The sequence below is a fragment of the Podarcis melisellensis genome, assembly GCF_964234715.1.
Source record: "Podarcis melisellensis genome assembly, chromosome: 9".
In the NCBI taxonomy this organism is placed as follows: Eukaryota; Metazoa; Chordata; class Lepidosauria; order Squamata; family Lacertidae; genus Podarcis; species Podarcis melisellensis.
The window spans coordinates 37442047-37464232 of NC_138541.1; the positions used below are offsets into that span (position 1 = coordinate 37442047).

The window sequence follows — 22186 nt, forward strand, 5'->3', positions numbered from 1 at the left end:
GCAAAGAAGGCCCTGGCCAAGTGACAGGAGTGAGCAGCAGAAAATCACACCCAGCAAGATGGAGTTAAGTATTTATTAGCAAAACAAGATCTGCGCAAGAGTGTTAGGTCTAGTGAGCACAGCAACTTGGGTCTTACCCCGAAGAACTAGTTCCTGAGACTAAAGGCTCCTGTCTTTGCTCATCCCGCTCCATGCCTTTCCTTGTTCTGAGAGACCAGGGGAGGGAAGCTTTTCACAGCAGAGGGGGACACCCCTGTGCCTCTTCACAAGCCTGACCCATCTCTGCCCTCTGGCTTATCTCTTCTGCTGCTTCTGCTTCTACCTCTGCTTCTGCACTTCTCTCTGCCACAGTCTCTCCTTGCTAACTAAGCCCTGTTACATCTTCAGCTTCCAAGACCTCTTTCCCCCAGTCTGCTCCCTTATTTCCTTCTGACCACTCATTGTCATCCCACCACCAATCCCTGGGTTCTGAGCCTTCTTCCTTTGGGGGTTCCTCGGTGTCCAGCCAGTCTATGCAAAAAAAATCCTTCCAGTAGCACCTTAAAGACCAACTAAGTGTAAGAAAGAAGATATCAGTCTGTACCTGTGCAAGTTTCTTGGTGAGGTTGATGGACTTCCATTTCATGCGGCTCAATGTGGTGCCTTCCATAGTTCCAGTTACAGATAGGTAGCCGTGTTGGTCTGCCATAGTCAAAGCAAAAAAAATCCTTCCAGTACAGTGGTACCCCGCAAGACGAACGCCTCGCGAGACGAAAAACTCGCAAAACGAAAGGTTTTTTCGTTTTCGAGTTGCCTCGCAAGACGAATTTCCCTATGGGCTTGCTTCGCAAAACGAAGCTTGCCCAGGGGACAGCGGGTCTTCTCTTTTGAAGCAAGGGGCGGCGGGGAGAAGCGATCTTCTCCCCGCAGCCCCAGGTCCGGGGACAGCGGGAAGCGCTTCCCGCTGCCCCCGGACCTCTTTTGAAGCAAGGGGCTGCGGGGAGATCGCTTCTCCCCACCGCCCCTTGCTTCAAAAGAGGTCCGGGGACAGCGGGAAGCGCTTTGCGCTGCCCCCGGACCTCTTTTGAAGCAAGGGTTTGCGGGGAAAAGCGATCTCCCCGCAGCCCCTTACTTCAAAAGAGGTCCGGGGGCAGCGGGAAGCGCAGCGCTTCTTCCCCGCTGCCCCCGGACCTCTTTTGAAGCAAGGGGCTGCGGGGAGATCGCTTCTCCCCACCGCCCCTTGCTTCAAAAGAGGTCCGGGGACAGCGGGAAGCGCTTCGCGCTGCCCCCGGACCTCTTTTGAAGCAAGGGTTTGCGGGGAAAAGCGATCTCCCCGCAGCCCCTTGCTTCAAAAGAGGTCCGGGGGCAGCGGGAAGCGCAGCGCTTCTTCCCCGCTGCCCCCGGACCTCTTTTGAAGCAAGGGGCTGCGGGGAGATCGCTTCTCCCGGTGCTCCGAAGCCGGGCGGGTGGGAGGGAACACCTGCCCCCACCGCCCGGCTTCGGAACGCTGCTCCGAAGCGGGGCGGGGGGGCGGGAACACCTGCCCCAGCCGCCCCGCTTCGGAACGCTGCTCCGAAGCGGGGCGGGGGGGCGGGAACACCTGCCCCAGCCGCCCCGCTTCGGAACGCTGCTCCGAAGCGGGGCGGGGGGGCGGGAACACCTGCCCCAGCCGCCCCGCTTCGGAACGCTGCCCCGAAGCGGGGCGGGGGGGCGGGAACACCTGCCCCAGCCGCCCCGCTTCGGAACGCTGCTCCGAAGCGGGGCGGGGGGGCGGGAACACCTGCCCCAGCCGCCCCGCTTCGGAACGCTGCCCCGAAGCGGGGCGGGGGGGCGGGAACACCTGCCCCAGCCGCCCCGCTTCGGAACGCTGCTCCGAAGCGGGGCGGGGGGGCGGGAACACCTGCCCCAGCCGCCCCGCTTCGGAACGCTGCTCCGAAGCGGGGCGGGGGGGCGGGAACCTCTCACCCCGCCGCCGGGCATCGGAACGAGGTCCTGGACCTCTTCTGAAGGCTAGCGGGGGCAAAAGTCTTTGCTCCCCCCGCCTTCCTTCCCGGGACAGCGGAGACTTCTCCGCTGCCCCGGGCGATCTTAAAATGCTGGCGGACGGGAGCGAAGCGTTCGCTGCCAACCCCCAGCATTTTAAAATCTCCTCGGGGCAGCGGAGACTTCGCTCCCGCCCGCCAGCATTTTAAAATCGCCCCGGGACAGCAGGGGCTTTTAAAATGCTGGCGGTCGGCAGCAAAGCCCTCCTGTCCCCGGAGCTTGCGGGGCGGGAGGTGGGAAGAAGGGCTTTTCTTCCCACCGCCAGCCTTCAGAACAGCCTTCTGAAGGCTGGCAGTGGGAAGAAAAGCCCTTGTCCCCCCCCCCCAGCCTTCAGAAGAGGTCGGGGGACAGACTGTCCCCGGACCTGGTCTGAAGGCGGTTTCCCTAGGAACGCATTAATTGATTTTCAATGCATTCCTATGGGAAACCGTGCATCGCAAGACGAAAAAACCGCAAGACGAAGAGACTTGCAGAACGAATTAATTTCGTCTTGCGAGGCACCACTGTAGCACCTTAAAGACCAACTAAGTTTTTGCTAAGTTTTTGATTTTTTTTGCTTTGACTATGGCAGACCAACACGGCTACCTATCTGTAACTACTTAGTTGGTCTTTAAGGTGCTACTGGAAGGATTTTTTTTGCTTTGACTATGGCAGACCAACACGGCTACCTATCTGTAACCAGCCAGTCTATGACACCTAGAGACAATGATTGTCATCATATGGCACTGTTTTTTTTTATTATGGTGGCACTGAAATAAAACATTACTTTATCTAAAGTGGTTCATGACCCACAGTAATTTCTATGTGGTCTACTGGGGATGGCAGGAGAGTATGAGAACCACTGTCTTAAGAGAGAACACAGCTTGGAGAAAAACATTGCTTCTAATTAGTATTTCTTGGATAAAACTTATGTTAACAGGTATTGAGGTTTGCAACTTGATGTTCAGTGTTTTATAGAAAGTTATTATCTGAGAGCGAGGAAAGAAAGCTTGTTCAAAACATGGGGTATGTCATAAATACTATGAGAGGTTTGTGTGTTGCATTTGAAGATGCATCCAATGTGTGCAGAATCTGAATCTTCTCAACCTAATTTGTTTTCTTAGTTAGATTTCAGAAGAACTGGGTGGAAGTATGTGGGTCGTTTCTGGTGAAGTCTCATGGCCTAGAACAAGTTTGCTGTGGAAAATCACATATTTGTTGAAGTTCCTCTCTTGCTTTTCTTCTGAAGAAATACCTTTGGGAACAGTAATCTAAATAGGAAGTGATTTCGGAATCAAGGAGATAAAGCACTGCTAGTGTTTAGTTTTGCTTAAAAATAAAATAAAAACCTGCAGCTTAACTTGTGGGGAATCCATGGAATTCATGGAATCAGTAAGGCTCCTGATTAGCAGGGGATGTATAACAGAGGTTTTACTGTGCATATATATACTTGGGGAAATAGATAAAATGCCTTCCCTAAGAAAATGTTAACACTTCTGTTCTGATCAGCAATTCTATACAGCTAACTTGTATTCCAGAGCTTATCTATTGGAGTTTCTCTTGCTCTAAAGAACAGCTGGTGATAAACAGACTTGCTTTTTTTTATACATCCTTTTTTGCAGTTTATTATTGAAACTTTATAGATACTGATACTAATGTGCACATACCGAGTTCTGAATTATTAAAGATTACTTTTTTTAAAACAAGTTGTTTTTGACAAAACATTTAACCTCCCTAAAGTGCAGAACACATGGTCAGGATGCAAATAAGAATAAATTGTCAGGAAAATGACTCGGTTTAAATTATTGAACCTGTGAATAATAAACAGGGGCATTCTTTCCTTAGTCACAAGTTAATCACTAGGACATACATTTAAAATTCATGGGAGTGATTCTATATTTTGCATTCCCTTCATCAGAGAAGTGGGGTGGAAAAATGCTAATGAAAGAATTTCCATTTAAAAAATGCACTGATACATAAAATCAATCAATAATGTAACTAATGAATACTAGTCAAATTAGGCAGTTTCAGAGTTGTAATTAACTATTTTACAGGTGACTACCCCTAAGAAGCACATGGATCCTGCTCTTTGGGTGTGCTAAAATTTGTACATTATCAGGTTTCAGTGCCTTTATGATCTCCCCCAACCGAAATTAAAGCAACAGAGGTATAAGCTATCTGTTTGCATCTTTAAAATATTTACAAATAGTCCAGTAAAAATAATTTCCAAGTAAATCTTAGAATTTGTCTGAGTACACTAACCACTGTTTGGCTATTGGAAAATTTGACCACTGGAAAATCTTTTTGATTTACAGTATAGGCACTGGAAAATTTTCCAATTAATCCCTCCCCCCCCCCTTCCGAAAAGCCACATCTCTTCCCATGGAATTCTTCATATCTCTCTCATTGGTCTCCTTTATGTGCACCAAAGGCATGCAGTAGGGCTGGTTATGAATGTTGCTGTGCCTAGAGGACCAACTGGATTATTCCATTAGTGTTTTTTTGTCAAGCATGGACGACTTCACATTTTGTAACCCTCAGATACTGCATATTGATATGGTATCTGTTCTGCTAGGTATTTTGTAATGTAGTTTGCTTAACAACTAAGCCTTGCATGTGTTGAAACAAAATACTGAAAACTATGAATTGCATATATACAACTGATTGGGGTGGGGGGTGGAGTAGGTTACATTCAGAAAAGCAAGTTACAGAATCAAGTCTGAATCTCTGTCCCAGTATCCCCTCTCATACATTTTCAATGGTATATTGAGTTTCCAAGTTCACTGAAGGGGCAAATGCTATTTTAAGAACAAGAAATTCTCAAACACACTTGGTTTCACAGTGGTCGTTGGATAATAACTGATGCATATTATTGAGGAAAGTACAGTATTCATAGATTCCACACTGGTTTTTGCTTGGTTTTTACCTTTTGGTAAACACCAAGTGTTGTATAATATAAACAGATGGAAACATATTAGTTGGGTACTAAAATGTTTCTCAAACCGTTGCACATTCAACCTGCTGAAAGTCATCTTCCTGTTTCATCTTCCCACCTTCATGTTTCCAGTTCTTTGTGTCCCAACCTTATAATCCAGGAATAGAGCTGCAAAGGAATCCTGATACATCAGGTATTTTTTCCTTGTTGTTGGCTGTCCTATTTAAAAAAAAAACCCAGGCTTTAATATATTCAGCTGAGAGGCGCATGGATTTAATTCTGAAGTTAGCTACAGATTTAAACATGTTAATTTGGGCTCCAAGGATACACCAAACCTTAGCTTAGTTCAGAAAAAAGCAGGAATACAAAAGATCTAGAATGAACAAAGTAGTTGTGAGCTTGGTTTACTATCACGTGTAAACAAGGCCTATAACTAAAATAAAAGAAACCACCCTCCCGAAAATAGATTTAAACACAGTGGAAAATGAACACCTAAAGCAGAGGCCATTTCATCCAGCTGGAAAAGCTTGACAAAGCAATTGTTTCCTGAAATAAATTGTTTCCTGAAAGAACTACAGATAGTGGGTGCCTGTCAAATCTCTTTGTTGTCTTTGATTATGTTTTGATTATGAGCTGCTTTTCTGGAAGACCTTTTTCTTTTGAAAAGTTGTCATGCAAGTTAAACTATAAATATAATTAATATGAAGAAGAAGAAACAGAAGTAGCCCCTCCAGTAATCTGCAGATTCTTCTGGTCTCTCAAACACCATGGCGACTAAGAAGCACAGAAGTCACATGGCTAGATCTTCCTGTTTTCCCTACACCCTAAACTGGAAGCCTGTTACTCAGAAGTTTGTTCCACTCGGTTTAATGGGACTTACTTCCCCAGGGAATCTTGTGCAGGATTTCAGCCTGAGTCTCCAGAGGAAATGGGGAGGGGCAGCAGCTGTGTGTGTAGAAGCATAATAGTTCTTAAGTGGTAATTGAATGACATTGTTTCTCTAAGAGCATTTTTTTTCAGTTGTGCATATCTGCATTTCTCTTTCTAGCAAGGGAGAAATGCTTCATAGTTATATTTAGAAATACCGCTGCTATTTAAAAAAAAAAAATGGGGAGAAAAGTCAAGCTTCAAATAAAAAGAAGAAACAGTTCCCTCTAGATTTGTTTTCATTCTTGTTCTCAAAGTTGCATGCGTGAACTTCTTGGTTTTATGCTTTCTATCCTGATCCAACTACTTTGACACCAAAACCAGTATTAAAAAATAACAACCTGCCAAAATCTAATATTCTCCTTAAAAAGATATAATTTTAAGGAGAACATTAGAGTTTGGCAGGTTATTATTTTTTAATAGTGGTTTTAGATTCTTCTAATGCAGAAAGAAAATATGGGCTTTGTTACGCATTTGGTCTACCTAATAATTGATCTCCATGTCATGAGGTTATTAATCGCTGCTCTCGTTGGAATGCTGCTTCCTGAAAACTATTATTAGTGCCATGATTGAGAAAGATGTGAACAGCTGCTGAGTTTTCAGGCTGAGTTTTCTGACTGAGTCACTAGATGTGTGAGTCTGATTGGAATTTTAGAAGTGGAAGGGTAGGACCTTTGGTGGAACCATTCTTGAATTTACTTTGACCACAGTTGATGATAGTTAATACAGCCACACTTCTCTCTTTCTTCCCTTTCTATTGTTCACCAGATATTTTGAGGACATAGATACCATTCAGGCACTAATAATCAGAGTTTTAGCAGTTCAGATTACTTTTGTTTGAAAGTCTTTTGCATCATCTGTTTATTCAGTAGGTGTTGCTAGTGTGTTGTCAAGACGGAGGGTGGAGGAAACTTTTCTTAATCACAAAAATCTGATGATTTGACAGGCTTGAGCATCTAGATCTTGGGGCTTGATGGATGTGTAAAGACTACATCTATGTGAATTTTAGGAAATAGGTCTTTGCTCCATTGTTTTATTCCATAGGAAAGGATAGACTGTTGATGTACTGCTGGATAGAAGTTTTACAGTTCCTATAGAGCAGCATTTCCCAAACTTGGGTCTCCAGCTGTTTTTGAACTACAGCTCCTGTTAAGTTGTGGGTGAACATATCAGACGACACAGCAATTCTTCAAACAGCTCTTGTTTATTCACAGGCCAGAACAGAGCTGAATTGAAGGGTTCAGTCAGCCTGCTTATATAGAGCTCCAGTACAACGTAACTGTAACAATTTTCTAAAACTATCCAATCACTGAACGTCAGTTTCGATCCCTTATTTGCATAACTATCTACAGTATCCCCTTGCTGGCCCAGGGTGAGAACTTCAGTACATAACAGTTCGAATCATCCTTGACCACCTGTCCTGCTGGCTAGGGATGATGGGAGTTGTAGTCCAAAAACAGTTGGAGACCCAAGTTTTGGATATCCTGCTATAGAGCAATGGTTTTCTGTTTTTGTTTTTTTTGAGCTGGACCTAATTTAACCCAAACCTGCAAAATGGGACCTTTTTCTTATTGTCCTATATAAGCCTGACTTCCACTTTCTCACTGTCTTTGTCACCATTTTCCCCCTTCTCTTCTTCTAAGAGGTTTGCCTACATCTCAGTTTTTAAAAATCCCAACATACTAGATCCCAACACACCCCTTAAGGAAAATAGAGAGAAGTATGCCGCAGGTAATGGTGAGCCCTTGCACCCAGGAGCTCATTTTCACTCAGCTGTAAAATTTACTTTCATGGGGAGTGCTGACCATTCCTCCCCAGCTGAGCTCCATTACCAGAAGGGAGCCTACCTGGGGAGGTAGCAAGTGCCTCAAAAGAAAATGTCTAAGAAAAAAATCATGGGTGCACCTTTATACATGTTCTCTTTTGGCCCTTTAAACAGCACCCTACCATCCCCTTGCAAATAATGAGTAAACCTGGAATAAAACCGGTTACTTTCTGCCATCACATGTAACCTGGGCTTGAGAGTCCCCATTGTAAAAAGTAGACAAGCCTTTAGAAACATAGATATGCATGCAGGGCATTCTGTGTTTTTCCTGTAGCAGAGACGCTGAAAACGAGAATTGGAGTGTTCTTTGTATTAAATCCTGAATTAATTACAGCTCCCAGTAGGGTACAGTAGGGCTGGAAAATATGATTTTCTGTTCTAATGCCTTTGTATTGCTTCTGAGTAAGTCCAAATTATATGAATACTCAAGGGGAGGATTGAGATGTTTGTTGGAAGGGAAGGCGTGGGGCTTATGTCTCATATCTATTTTCTGTTTTGTGTCATGTCTGAAGTTCCTCCAAAGCCCTGTGTGTTTGTTTTGACACATAGGCATGTGAATATTAATCTCTCTTGACCTCCTTGTGGACTGCTTATATAAGTACAGGTTACAGCAGAGTTGTTTAGCTTAAAAAAAAGAACCCAAATGTACTTCAGTTTGTTAGCATTCCAAAAATGTTTTTATATTTGCTGCAAGCCACTCAGAGTGGCTGGGGCAACCCAGTCAGATGGGCAGGGTACAAATAAATTATTATTATTATTATTATTATTATTATTAATTATTATTAGAAATTTTAAAAAGTTGATGCCATGTTCGCATGTGTTATAGATGTCCAACCCCAGCTGATCCATAAATGTGGCATTCATGGTCTTTGTGTGCTGGGGGTGATATTCAGTGCTAGTCATACTCAGAGTGAATGTCCATTTGAAGTTAATGAACATGAGTCTGACTAACTCACATTCATTAATTTCACTCTGAGTAGGACTTAGCTGAATTTAATTTAGAATAAAATGCAGAACAAAATAATGACCAACAATCACTAGCCATATTTATAGTATAAGTAACAGTTCCTTTTTATATATATAATTAGCTGGTAGCTGAGTGATTCATATTCAGTGCATAGTTCCAGTGAAGTAAATGGCATTCATTGTAACATAGTGTTTTAGAACTAATAAGTTGCTTTTATAAATTTTTGCCCATTCATGAAGTGGCAAACAAATTTCATTTGTTGGGAAAGCAATTAATACTCTGAATAATACCCAGCTAACTCACGTGTAGAATAGATTTGTTGTCTGTTCGTATTACTTGCCAGTGGTTTTTATGGGTCTACTCTTGAGTATGTAATGCTGCTTATCACCCTCTATCAAAAGAAGAAATAAAGTTATGAGCCATGTTATCTTGCTATTCAAAACTCAAGCTTTTCTCTAGCTTTGGCATGGTTTACTAACAAATGCTAATTCAATTCATCACACCAACTACTGGTATTTTAAATGGTCATTTCACATCTACCTACAGGGCGCTGTTAAAATTTGTCACATAATACAAGCAGCATTGAGTTCTTTGGGGATTGTATCTGCACCTGATATCTTATGATGCGAGCTAAATGACAGTAGGTGGCCTTACCCACCTGTCAGTGTGATCCCTGGATGGCTAGTTACTTTTGTATCCAGCCCTCACCATAGACCAGGAGTGTCTTTTGGGTTATTGGAAAATTTGGAAATTCAAAATGGTCCCAGAAAGTCCAAATTACTACCACTAGCACAATTTCACAATCTTCAGGGAGAAGTCTTGAGGAAATTAATGGCATTGTTTTTTGGTTCCTTGCTGTTTCTATATCTATTTTTTTTACTTATTTTGTCTTTTAAAGTTTTAATACTTTTGGTGCATGTGTTAATTAAAAAAATACCTCTTTTTGTATATCTGTAAGAAGCTAACGTACTGGTACCTTTGTTTTCTTTGCTTGTAAGCTGCCAACCAGGTGGAAGCCTTATCTGTATAGATATAGTTATTCAATACTTTGCGAACAGTACACAAATCAACCCTCATAAAGTGGCAAAGTCATATTATACTGCGTGAATGTTGGTTGTTACGCATTCGGCAAACTATTTGTTCAGTACAGTAATCTCTTTTGAGTTTTTAAAAGAGAGTAGAGAAATATGTCTCATTCCTATGGATACTTTCTCAGAAGTCTCAATGGATTTAACAGGATTTATTCCCAAGTAAATGTGCATAAGATAGAAGCCTAAATCAGAGTTATATCAAGCTGAGCTGGCTGCATGATGAATTGCTTGTGCATTTGTAAGCCCTGCATTCATGGAATCTTGCAAAGGATATTGTCAGGCTTGATGTGGTAATTAGTTCTGATGGAGCTAAGTCCTGAAAGTCAGATGGAGTCATGTGCCCGTGACTTAGATTAGTAACCGTGACTTGTTTGGCTCTTCAAAGTACAATGTACAACCATTCGCTTCAAGGAAGAAAGTAAGTTGCAGGAAGTCCACTATCCAAAGCCCTGCACGTATTGTGCAACAAATGCACATATTGAACAATAATAACTATATACTACATCTACTTTGTGATGATTGGTTGTTTATGTTCTTGACTGAGAAGTTGAACAGCCTGAAGCAAACCATTATTCATTCAGCATGCAACTGAGCATGTGCACACAGGGATTACAGGGTAGTCTGATGCACAGATGAGTAGGTATGCTGTTCATAGTTTCACAATAAGCAAAAAGACATGTAGGAAATAAAATAGATGTCAAAGCTGTTGCTCTGTTTGCTGAGCATAACTTGTTTTCTCTGCTGTAATCACTCTTGACAACTTTTCATCAGTCAAAATGAAGGGGAATCCATCATTAGGAGGACGTTATGTGTGAATAAGATAAAATAGGATTGTCTCTCTTTGTCGTACAATCATTTTTTGAGATGGGGGAAGGGAGAAAGCGGAGGACTAGGTCCAAAGTTTAAAATTAATCCATTATTTATTTTCGCAATATTCAGTGTTAGGAACACAATGTATACAGTATTTGGGCCAATTGTAATGCTCTGCTGCATTGAAAGTGAAGCAAGAACTAGTTCCTTTTCTGTCTTAGCCATTGAAGGCCTCTTAGAGGTGGAGTCTGCTCTGAAACCGAATTCTGATAGTTTGCTTCATAGCACCTCTTGTTTTCGCTGATGAGTGCAATATGCAGATTGTACTTATGCCAAAGGTGAAATGAGTCAAGTAAATGTGATAATTGAGGCTATAATTTATTGGCAGTTTGCTTTCTGAGAGATGGAGCAGTGATTCTGGCTGGAAGGATTTCATAAACAGCTATGTAAGAAGACATGCTTACAAGGTGATACCAGCCTGGTTCACATGCCACATTAAACCATAGTTTAGAACAAACCATGGTTTAATGTGAATGAACAGCATGCCGGTGGATGCTGCTCAGAAATGCTGCTCCCGTCCTGCTGCTGCTGCATTGCAGATAAAAGAAGCCAGACCCCAGGTTGGCTTCCTCCAGCTAAACCGTGAGTGTTAACAAAGCTTTGTTTCTGGCTTATCCCACATTGCTTGTTTGGAGGAAACAAAACACAAGTCCAGTTTTCAGACACATTGATGGGCCAGACTTGACTAGCTTTGTTTAAAGCGTGGCAAGAGCGGGAAGACGAGTGCTGGGGGAACCCCAAAGCAGCATGCACTAGCACTTTGCTTCTTAAACCATACTATTAAACCATAGTTTGTTTCAAGTTATGGTTTGATGTGATGTGCAAACTGGGCTACTGAGAGGTGAAATACTTTGGACTAAATTAACACAAGTTATGAACAAAGTTTGGCAAGATCCAAGAACTTAAAACAGCTGCCAGTGTTGTTTCTTAACAGACATATCCTAGTTTGGATCTGTGCTCTCCCATGCTTCTACTCATCAAAGACACATTCAGCATTCTGTTGTCACTAATTATTGTGTTGTTTGACTTTCCCCCTTTTTGATCCCCCCAAAAAGCTTTTTTTGCATTAATGTAAATTTGGGGTTATCCAGCCCTGCTGATAAACCTCTTGTTTCTCCATGTCCTGTTTTAGATACCATTCTGTTGGCTCTCAGCAAGTGAGTTTGCTATTAGAAAGAGTATCAAAAGCTCTTTTGTCACAAAGTTGAATTCCAAATCCCTCCCCTTCATTTTTTCCTCACACTTCTTACCTCAGCAGTTGCAGAGTGCTGAATATACACAGAAAAATGAATATGGAATAGGAATAATCGCTTTCATTGTGTTTCTTATTTCTGAAGTTTATTTCCAAGCAAAGGCATTTTAGCAGGAATTCTGCAGCTCCTCTACCCAATCTTTAGGTGAATGGTGCTATTGTAGTCTTAAATGATTGCTTGCATAGCTATGGCCTGCTTTTGTAATCCCTGCATTCACATTGCTTTCTGTTCTCTGGGTGGTTTGAGAGCCAGGAGTTGTGCATGCAAAATTGCTTCATAACCTATTTATGAGAGTTGCAATGTAAGGGATTGGAAGAGGTCAAATGTTTTACCACTTGGCAATTGATAAAGGGTTTGCTTTCTCTCTGACTCATTGCGTGAGGCTGGATTAATTTGTTGCAAAAGTTACTCATATATTGCCTGACAGCATATGGATATATTTGTGTCTATGTGTGCAACAGGAAATACTCCTGCAATAAAGGTTTCTATCTAAGCAGTTGTAACTTCAGTTACCTGGCAGTGAGAGCTTCATAGGTGTGCTGGCAGATTTTACAGCTGAGGAAGCTGACCATAAACATAAACATTAATATTCACAACTGGAGGTAAAATTAGAATAAACTCCCCCTTGGGGATGTCATTTATTTACTAATTTCCTTGGATCGTACCACTTTTTCATTTTGTGTAGTAGTGCCAGATTGCCTTTGGCTGTTGGATTGTCTGAATGGGGTTATCTTTCATCACATATCCATGCTACATGGAGGCATCTGTTGTATGCATTATGTTGGTTTCATATCTTACACTGTATTAAAAAAAAGGATATATTTTCTCTCTCAAGGGCCCTCTCCCTTTTCATATTCTGATAGTAACAATGGAAATTGGGAGATACTGAATGAGCATGGTGGTATTTTTTTCTTTTGGAATAAGAAAAAATATTTTAAAGACCAGCTTTATTTTCTCAAAATTCTGAACACTTTTATGTAAGATGATACACATGTCAAATAACTGGCCTGGTTCACACATTATAGTATACAGTGGTACCTCAGGTTAAGTACTTAATTCGTTCCGGAAGTATGTACTTAACCTGAAACTGTTCTTAAAAGCACCACTTTAGCTAATGGGGCCTCCTGCTGCTGCCGCACCACCGGAGCCTGATTTCTGTTCTTATCCTGAAGCAAAGTTCTTAACATGAAGCACTATTTCTGGGTTAGTGGAGTGTGTAACCTGAAGTGTATGTAACCTGAAGCGTATGTAACCCAAGGTACCACTGTACCATGGTTAATGCTGAGGCATCTAGCTGATGATCACGTAAACCTTGGTTTATTATGTCACATATCAAATAGCTGAATGCACTAGCGAGAATATCTGGGCCTTGAGACAAGTTTGATTTTTTTTCTCACTCATAGCTTTGTGGCTTTCAGGTGGTGACAGAAGGAAGTTAAGGAAGAGGTCCAGTTTTTGCATATAAAGCTGACTGGTTAGTGCAAGCTAAGGTTTATAAACCAACAACGAACTTTGGTTAACAAATGATCTTTAACCATAGTTAATAAACCATAGTTCAGCTCCTGGGCTTGGTAAACAGATAACACTAATCTATGGTTTAATAAGCAAAGGTTTGGTGTTACATGCAAATTAGGCCACAGACACATTTCTTCAAAACTAATAGTGCAGTTAGTTAGAAACAGGTCTCACTGTGTTCGTTGTCTGTAGGGTAAGTGTATATAAGCTGCCTCACACATTTATACGTTTAAGCCTCAAATCAAAATTACTCCATGGCAAATGTAATGCAAAGAAGGATTGACTTTGGGAAACAGAGTTCAGGTCTTTGCTTGTCTAACATGTTTCTGTTTAGCCTCAAACAAGTCATCTCAGCAGACTTCTGAAAGGAGATAAGAATGATATAAGAATGAGGCTGTAATTTCAGAGAAAGTTGCATAAAAACCCTGTAGAATATCAATGTAATGTAAAAATATAAATGTAATGAATTGGGGTGTGAACTTGCAACTGCCTGGCTGTGAACTATTTTTAATCAGAATCTGCAGCATAATAAGTCTCCATTGAAAAAGGATAGATAAGGATAGGCAAATGTATTGTTTCCTGTTTGGAGAAAATATGTTTGTTTTCAAATAGATAAATGGGTCAAGTTTCTGTGAGTTCTCTATAAGATAATTAGCAGGATGGTTTACGATGACACATAAAATAGATAATTATTGTTATACAGAATAGACGTCTAAGTAGGTATGAATACAACAGGAAGGGAAAGGTAAATTTCTTTTGCAATACAAATCAACATTGGCTTATTTTTTATCACAGGTTAGAGCTGCAGGAGTAGAAATGTAAAGGGCTGCAGAAGGATTGGGCAAGTTCTCTTCCAAAAGCTTAAAATGAGACTTCTAAAAATTAGTCAGTGCCTGATTTTCACAGATTTGCAATGCTGTACAGCACTGCCTCTTCAGCTACACCAGATACACCTGGGATCCAGATGCCACAGTGTGCATAGCCTATGAAGAAGGCACTGATGCTCCTTGGGACTAGTTAGCCGTGTTGGTCTGCCATAGTCAAAACAAAAAAAATTCCTTCCAGTAGCACCTTAAAGACCAACTAAGTTAGTTGGTCTTTAAGGTGCTACTGGAAGGAATTTTTTTTGTTTCGTCCTTGGGACTAGTTAGTATCCCTTGTCCAGGATATGCCTGAGGTTTGCCAGCACTTGACTGCTGGCACTGGCAGCAGAGGGGGTCACCAGCCCTGTGCAGTGAAGTGGATCGCACATTGTATCTGTCATGAAATCATCTTTTAGTGAAAATGCTGATTAGTTATGGAAATACCAACCTGTTCGGCATGCTTGTGGTAACATCGGTCAATATAATAAAGCTGTGTTTGTATCCATAGTTCTCAAGCAGCAGCGTGGGGCAAGTACTGTATAGTAGGAAAAGACCTCTGTCTGAAGTTCACTTTGGCTGCCTGCAATTCCACATGTGGAATTTCAGAGGGACATTGCTGTTTTCATTCTTTTTGAGACATTAACACCTTTCTTATACACAGTGTGAACAGGGATGGGCCTTGGTTCCTCCCAGATTCAGAGTTAACATTTACAAGTAGTGAGGAAGGGGAGTTGGGAAGGACCAAGCCATGAAGGGTTCAAGGACTGCATCTGATTTCTCTGCAGATGGAGTTAGTGGTAATTGGGAAAATGCTTCAACATAAGCAAATGTACCCAAACATTATGTTTATTCTTCTAGTTATTCCCTCCCCCAACTGATACGGAAAGTTGTTGAGTTGTTTGGAGCAACAATCTAGCATGAAATACCTCCTGTGAAAACTTTTGAAAACTTTGCAAATACAACTGAAGTTTTTGTTTCTAAAATATTAAGTTAGAGAAGTAAAATATTGTCCTTTGAAAAAGTGCAAGTCTGGGAAAAGCACTGTTATTGGGCTAGCTAAAACGTGATTTGAAGTAAGATAGCATTTGGCTAAAACGTGCAATGTGGGTAAGTTGAGTAAAATGTGGTTAACCACATTGAGAATTGGGCCAGCTGTTATGACCTGACGGACAACCTCCTACAATTACCCTTTGTTCTACTTTAGTGTGCATGCAGAACATTCTTTATTTAGCTCCTACTACAACATCAGCATAGCGTATACTTCCCTCTTCTTTAAAGTAAGAAGCACTGACATCAGATCATCAGGGGAAAATGAAGCCAGTTTTTATTCTACTTGGCTAGGAATATGAAGCAGCTTGTATACAAATGTGATTATAACTTGACTGAAGAGTGGTGTGAGCTTGTAACCCCATTTCATTTGCAAGTTTTAACATAAAGACATTTATACAAATTTAACAAATAGTAAAATAAGTGTGACACAAGGACTATTAATATTTGAGTTTGAACATTGCAAGTAGAGCCCTAGGAAAAGCGGTCATAGAATCATAGAATGGTAGAGTTGGAAGGGAACATGAGGATCATCTAATCCAACCCCCTGCAATTCGGGGGGGGGGGGGAGAATCAGAACAAGAGATGCAGAAAGATGAGTTCTGAACAGTGCAGGACAAAAATGAAGTCGAATGTGTCGAGTGTTTTTACACTTTTAGTCACAGAGTTTTACAAGTATAAATATACTTCGTATGACTAAGTGATAAAAGTCCACAATGATGAAACAAAAAGATAGATCATACCTTTTAGACACACGCCGACAAAAATGTGGTTTGACAAAACTTGTTTACACCAACCTATTGTTGGCAGCAGATTCTCAGCTTCTGTGGTTGAAACTAATTATGACTTGTATATTGTCAGTTTTGGAAAAACTAATGTGGGGCGTGTGTGTGTATGACAGGCACTCATGTTAATAATAAACAAAATAAATTGATTGACAGGAGAAAAGTCTCTTAATGCAGACACTGAATCTGCTTATAGATAAGTCATCTTGTTAATCTTGATGTTACCACAGGGCTATCCAGGTTCAAAGTAGTAAATGCAAATATATATATTCCAAGAGTGGGGTGCCCATTATATTGCATAATCTTTATTTCTCTCTCCATCGCCTGAAATATTTTCTTCTGTCCACTGCCTTGCCTATTTCATATTGTTTTAATTATGGGCTGCTACATTTTCATTTGTTGCTATCGCTTGTTGTCTTTCCATAGTGTTTTCACAAAACCTTTATTAAAGTATCAGCCAGAGTTAGATCAGTGATCTCACTGTAGCTTATAGATGCCTGTTTGAATAAAGTTGTCTTAGTTTTAATCTCTTGTTGTTGTTTAGTGCTTGAAATGTTTCAGTAACAAAGTTTAAATTATACAGTCTGGATGAAGCCACCCATATCTCAGATCTTAGATATGAAGAAAAATATATACTTTTCTAAGCTCTGTTTTAACATTAAACAATAATGACTTCTGTGACTGGTAAATTCCAGTGGAGTAGGCATTTCAAGTGGGATAACTTGCTCATTTTTTGTAATATGCCCCCCCCCTAAATAGTAGCCTTTATAAGACACTTGCAAAGATGGATAAATCTCAATTTAATTACTAGGCCTAAAATCTGATCCAAGCTTACCTGTGAGTAAGCCTAGTTGAACATAGTAGGACTTATTTCTGAGTAAACATGTGTAGAATTGCACTGTAAGCATCAGAATATTATTATTCTTATTATTTTAAATTGGAGGATCTGAGAGTGGGCTCCAGCTTTCTGGCTCTCATGAGTGTATGCCACATTTGTTAGTCTTAAATGTGCCACTACAGTTTGAGGTTTGTGCATGACACAAAAGTACATGCCTATGCTGTGGAATGTGGTTTACGATGAGCATCTGTCAGTTGCGCTCCTACTGGCACAAGGACATCGAACATCCTCTTGTAAATGTTCAGCAGCTGAGTCATAGGATTCTAACTGTGAATATGAAAAAAAATGAATACAGTATGTGTTCTGGCATGTGTATTTATCTAAATATCTTTACTGTGTGTTCCAAATTTTGTCTCTTTTTCTGCCCACCCCACCCCTTCTTTCCATTTCATGCAGTAGGTTAATTGCTAATGGCTCCATTTAAAGGAAGAGGAATATATTCTTTAAAATATTTTAATTCATGTACAAACTTGAATATTCAAATTCACTGCTTTTTAGTACCTTTCATACCAGTTACATGGTATGGGGTAGATGGGTGGGGTATAAATAATAAAATTATTATTATTCAATACTATATTTATGTTGACATACTTTTATGCTGCATGTATCAGAGTGATGTAATCATATACTTTGAACTCGACTTGTGGCACATTTGCCAAAAATGACCAACATGGTAATCACTGTCCCCATCAATTAGTCTAGGATTATTCTTTCATTCTCTAGAATTAAGCTTTGTTAGATAAAAGGAAATGAAAACAAATTAGAATGTGTTTCCTGGATGGATTTCTGCTGCTAGATGGAAGCTGACATTCAGCAACATGTAACACCCATCTTTCAGCTTTATGAATGACAACTTAGCATAGCACAGGTTCATCTTGTTACAATATTATTCATAATGTAGTATAATCATGTCTTAATCTTCTGCTTGTATTCTATTAAAATATAGGTTGTAAGTGGAACCCTGAGACCTACTTTCCTTTATAATGAGATGTTTGGGTACAAATCCAGGCATTTACCTTTAGGACCTAATCCAGCATTTATCTTTAGTTAACCTAATTTAAAGTTTTGGTTGCCTTAATTGCTTTGTGTAGCAGATCTAAGAGGACTGATCCAACCTAAGTAAAATTACTTTGATTCTTAGTTTGTCCAGCAAACTGATGATTACGTGGTACAATCTGCATTTTGGACTGGAGAGAAACTAATTTAGCCAGTAGAAAACTTGCAGCAAGGAGGGGTGAGGCATTTATGTAGTTTCTTTTAATAGTTGTGGTCCCTTTGCCGTGTCCTTCTGCTGTCAGGAGAAGGTTTTCGAAGGTGGTCAAGGGCCTAGTGGCTGCTGATTTTACTGCTGGATTGTTTAAGAAGGCATGTAGTTGATGGTGCGTTAGCCAAAGTATTTGGGTTGTACTGGCCCTTTGAGATGGATAGACACAAAATGAAATCTTGAAATAGTGAGCATGCTGTATTTTAATCTGCCACCTGCTTTGTTGTTCTCCTTGAAAGAACTACCCCATAAATCCATTTCCCCATAATAGATCAGTTATAGTGCTAGTTATGTACTTCAAAATGTCTGAAGTCTACTTTTATAACAGGAGGATAACTCTGTACTTCCAGCCAAACTCTTGAAAATACTTGTATATGTGAATATAAATAAGCATTCCCATTTCCAGGAATGTTTTGCAGTGAGATGCCTACAGACTGCAAATTGCATACTGTGGTGCTATATTAAAAATACAAGAGTACCTAGGGTGGTTATTATATTTTTTGAAAAATATGAAGTGATAAGATCAGAATAATTTATATGAAAATATGTTTTGAGTTTATCCTCTTAATGTGATTTGGGTACAAATAGGGGGTTCAGTGAACTAAACTAGGCCTTGTGTAGTTCTTAATGTGTATAGTTTTATATACTTGTCTGTCCTAAGCCCAATTCATGATAAAGTCTATAACTATTTATTAGCTTAGTAATTACATGGTAATTAAAACAGTGTGTGCATACATATAATTATGAGGAAACTGGCAGAAATTACCGTAACTCTTTGAAGAAGTTGACTCAACTTAATTTGAAAGCAAACATGCTGGAAGGAAGAAGGAAGAAGTAAACAAAGTTTGCATCCAGAATCTATTTCTTTATTATTATTTTTAAATAATTTTTATTGGTTTTTTACACATATAAAAGACAATACAGAACAAAACACAAACATCAAAAACATACAACAAAAATTTGACTTCCCCATACCTTCCTTTCACCACATCCTTATTTTGCCATTTTTTTCAAGCAAGTCCCTTTTAAATTTACTTAAAGTTTAACATTTACGGCTGTAATTCTTTATTTCTTACCCCTTGACATCTTGTCAGTCCACAATTTTACAATAATTTTTGAGATATATTTTAAATTTTCTCCAGTCCTCTTCCACTGTCTCTTTCCTCTGGTCACGGATTCTGCCGGTCATCTCTGCCAATCCCATATATTCCGTCACCTTCGTCTGCCATTCTTCCAGAGTAGGTAGTTCTTGCATCTTCCAATACTTTGCCAACAGAATTCTTGCTGCTGTGGTTGCATACATAAAAAATGTCTTATCCTTCTTTGGTACCAATTGGCCGACCATGCCCAAGAGAAAAGCCTCCGGTTTCTTTGCAAATGTCCACTTAAGGACTTTCTTAATTTCATTATAGATCATTTCCCAGTAGGCCTTAATCTTTGGGCAGGTCCACCAAAGATGATAAAAAGTGCCTTCAGTCTCATTACATTTCCAGCATTTATTATTGGGCAGATGGTAGATCTTTGCAAGTTTGACTGGGGTCATGTACCACCTATAGATCATTTTCATTATGTTCTCTTTCAAGGCACTACATGCCATAAATTTAATACCGGTGGTCCATAACTGTTCCCAGTCAACAAACATAATATCATGACCGATGTCCTGTGCCCATTTAATCATAGCTGATTTCACCATTTCATCCTGTGTGTTCCATTTCAGCAGCAAATTATACATTTTAGATAAATTCTTAGTATTGGATTCTAACAATTCTGTTTCTAACTTTGACCTCTCCTTCTGAAAACCAAGTTTCCTGTCCTGCTTAAATGTCTCATTTATCTGACGATAATGTAGCCAATCTCGAACTTTATGCTTTAGCTTCTCAAAACTTTGAAGCTTCAGTTTTTCACCATCATATTCTAAAATTTCACAATATTTAGGCCAATTAGAGTCCATGTTAAGTTTTTTCACTGCCTTTGCTTCCATTGGTGACAACCACCTGGGGGTTTCAGAATCTATTTCTTTATTATCGCCATATGACCCATCCAAGTTAAAGTGCAGAGCAAATAAAGGAAAGGAACTTATACATTCAACTAATTAGCTTCTTACACACATATCATACTGTGTCCTGGCATAAAAGTGGATTTGGATACCCTGATCCTAAACATACTATATTAAGATATAGTAAACATTTATCTCTGCTGATTTAGCATTGTAGTGAAAAATTTCATGAATCACAGAATTGTAGAGTTGGAAGGGACCCCAAGGGTCATCTAGTTCAACCCCCTGTAATGCAGGAATTTCAATTAGATCATGCATGACAGAAGGCTATCCAACCTCTGCTTAAAAACCTCCAAGGAAAGAGAGTCTTGTGGGAGTCTGTTCCGACAGCTTTTACGGTCAGAACGTGCTTCCTGATGTTTTGTTGGAATCTCCTTTCTTATAACTTGAAGCCATTGGTTCAGGTCCTAGACCCTGGGGCAAGAGAAAAGAAGCATGCTCCATCCTCCAGATGAAAGTCCTTTAAGATATTCGAAGATGGCTATCATACCTTTTCTCAGTCCTTTCTTTATCAGGCTAAAGCTAACCAGTTTCCTCAACCATTCCTCATAACTTGGTTTCCAGACCCTTGATCATCTTGGTCGCCCTCTCCATTGCACACATTCCAGCTTGTCAATAACCTCCTCAAATTGTGGTGCTCAGAACATGTCATAGTTGCTTTTATATAGAAATAAAGACATTAAGGAATCTAATCATGGATCTCCTGTGAAGGGTCAAACTTCCATTGTGCAGAAGTGGCTTTATTTAGTATTTGTGTGGTGTGTGCATGTTAAGCAGTGGAAACAGCTTCCTTCCTCCCCGGTTTCATTGTTAGACTCAAGTGCTGTTTATTTTGTGAAAATATTTTTGTTGTAGTTCCATTATCATAGCAATTGCTTTTAGGATGCGTTGCCTCTGTTCTTATTGCTGGTTTCTTTTCTTTCTCAGCAATCCACAATGAGAGAGCAGAATGAATACATTGTATTCCCCCCCCCCCCTCTTGCTAATGCACCGTCAGTTGGCTGCTAAAATCTTAGCCTCTACCTGTTGCCCCTCCCCACAATATTATTTGCATTTCAGATGTTCTTTGTGGATGGCCTTTGTATTGGTAGGTGGTGAATTTAAGTGCACCAATTAATTATAAATGCCAACAGTCTTAAGTGGGTAGAAATCTATATGGGTGTAATTGGCATATCAGCATGGAATCTGAAACTGTACTTTGGAATATGATGGTTTGGCAGAATTGTTGCTTTTAGTGTGGGTGGGGGGAGCCAATGCAGTCCCTTTTTTCTTTCATTGTTGAGACAATACTCAGTTCTTACAGTTTTAAAATCATATTAGATCACATAAGGATGTAATGGGATATCTGGTTTTTATAGGAATTACGGTAATATGTAGCTACACTTTGATAACTTTGTCGTTATTATAGCATCCATGTTTAAAAGGGAAGATAGTAATTCCAATTGCCTTCTAACTTTCAGACAGGATTAAAATTTTTGTGTCTGCATATCTGTAAAGCGTCTCCATTTCAGCCATGTCTGTTGAACTATAAATAACTTGAATATGAGATTCTGGGAGCCTAGCCTTTATCCTGGGCCTGTCTTTTCCATACTTCAGGTGAATATATCTCATTTCCATTATTCCAAAGGGAATCATTTTCCCTATGTCCACAACATTAAGAGTTTTTCTATCACTAGTTTTCACATTAGGTGTTTCTTTCTTGGGGAAAAGTTGATCTGTGGCTGCCATACTTTAGGAGAAGATGTTCTTGAAGGGAAATAGAAAATAAGCAATTGACTAATGCAATATCCTTTATCTGTCCAAATGAGAATGGATATTATGAATTATTAGGCCTATGCATAAGCACCACTGACAATTTAGATTTATCTTACCTAGTTAGGTAAACTGGT

The 22186-nt window shown here is 40.1% G+C and overlaps 1 protein-coding gene across 2 annotated transcripts in view; it reads left to right on the plus strand.

Annotated features, from left to right (window-relative positions):
* The window catches only part of ARHGAP10 (Rho GTPase activating protein 10), a 101150-nt gene that overhangs the window by 10861 nt on the left and 68103 nt on the right, over positions 1 to 22186 (plus strand). The gene's annotated exons all lie outside the window — the stretch shown is intronic.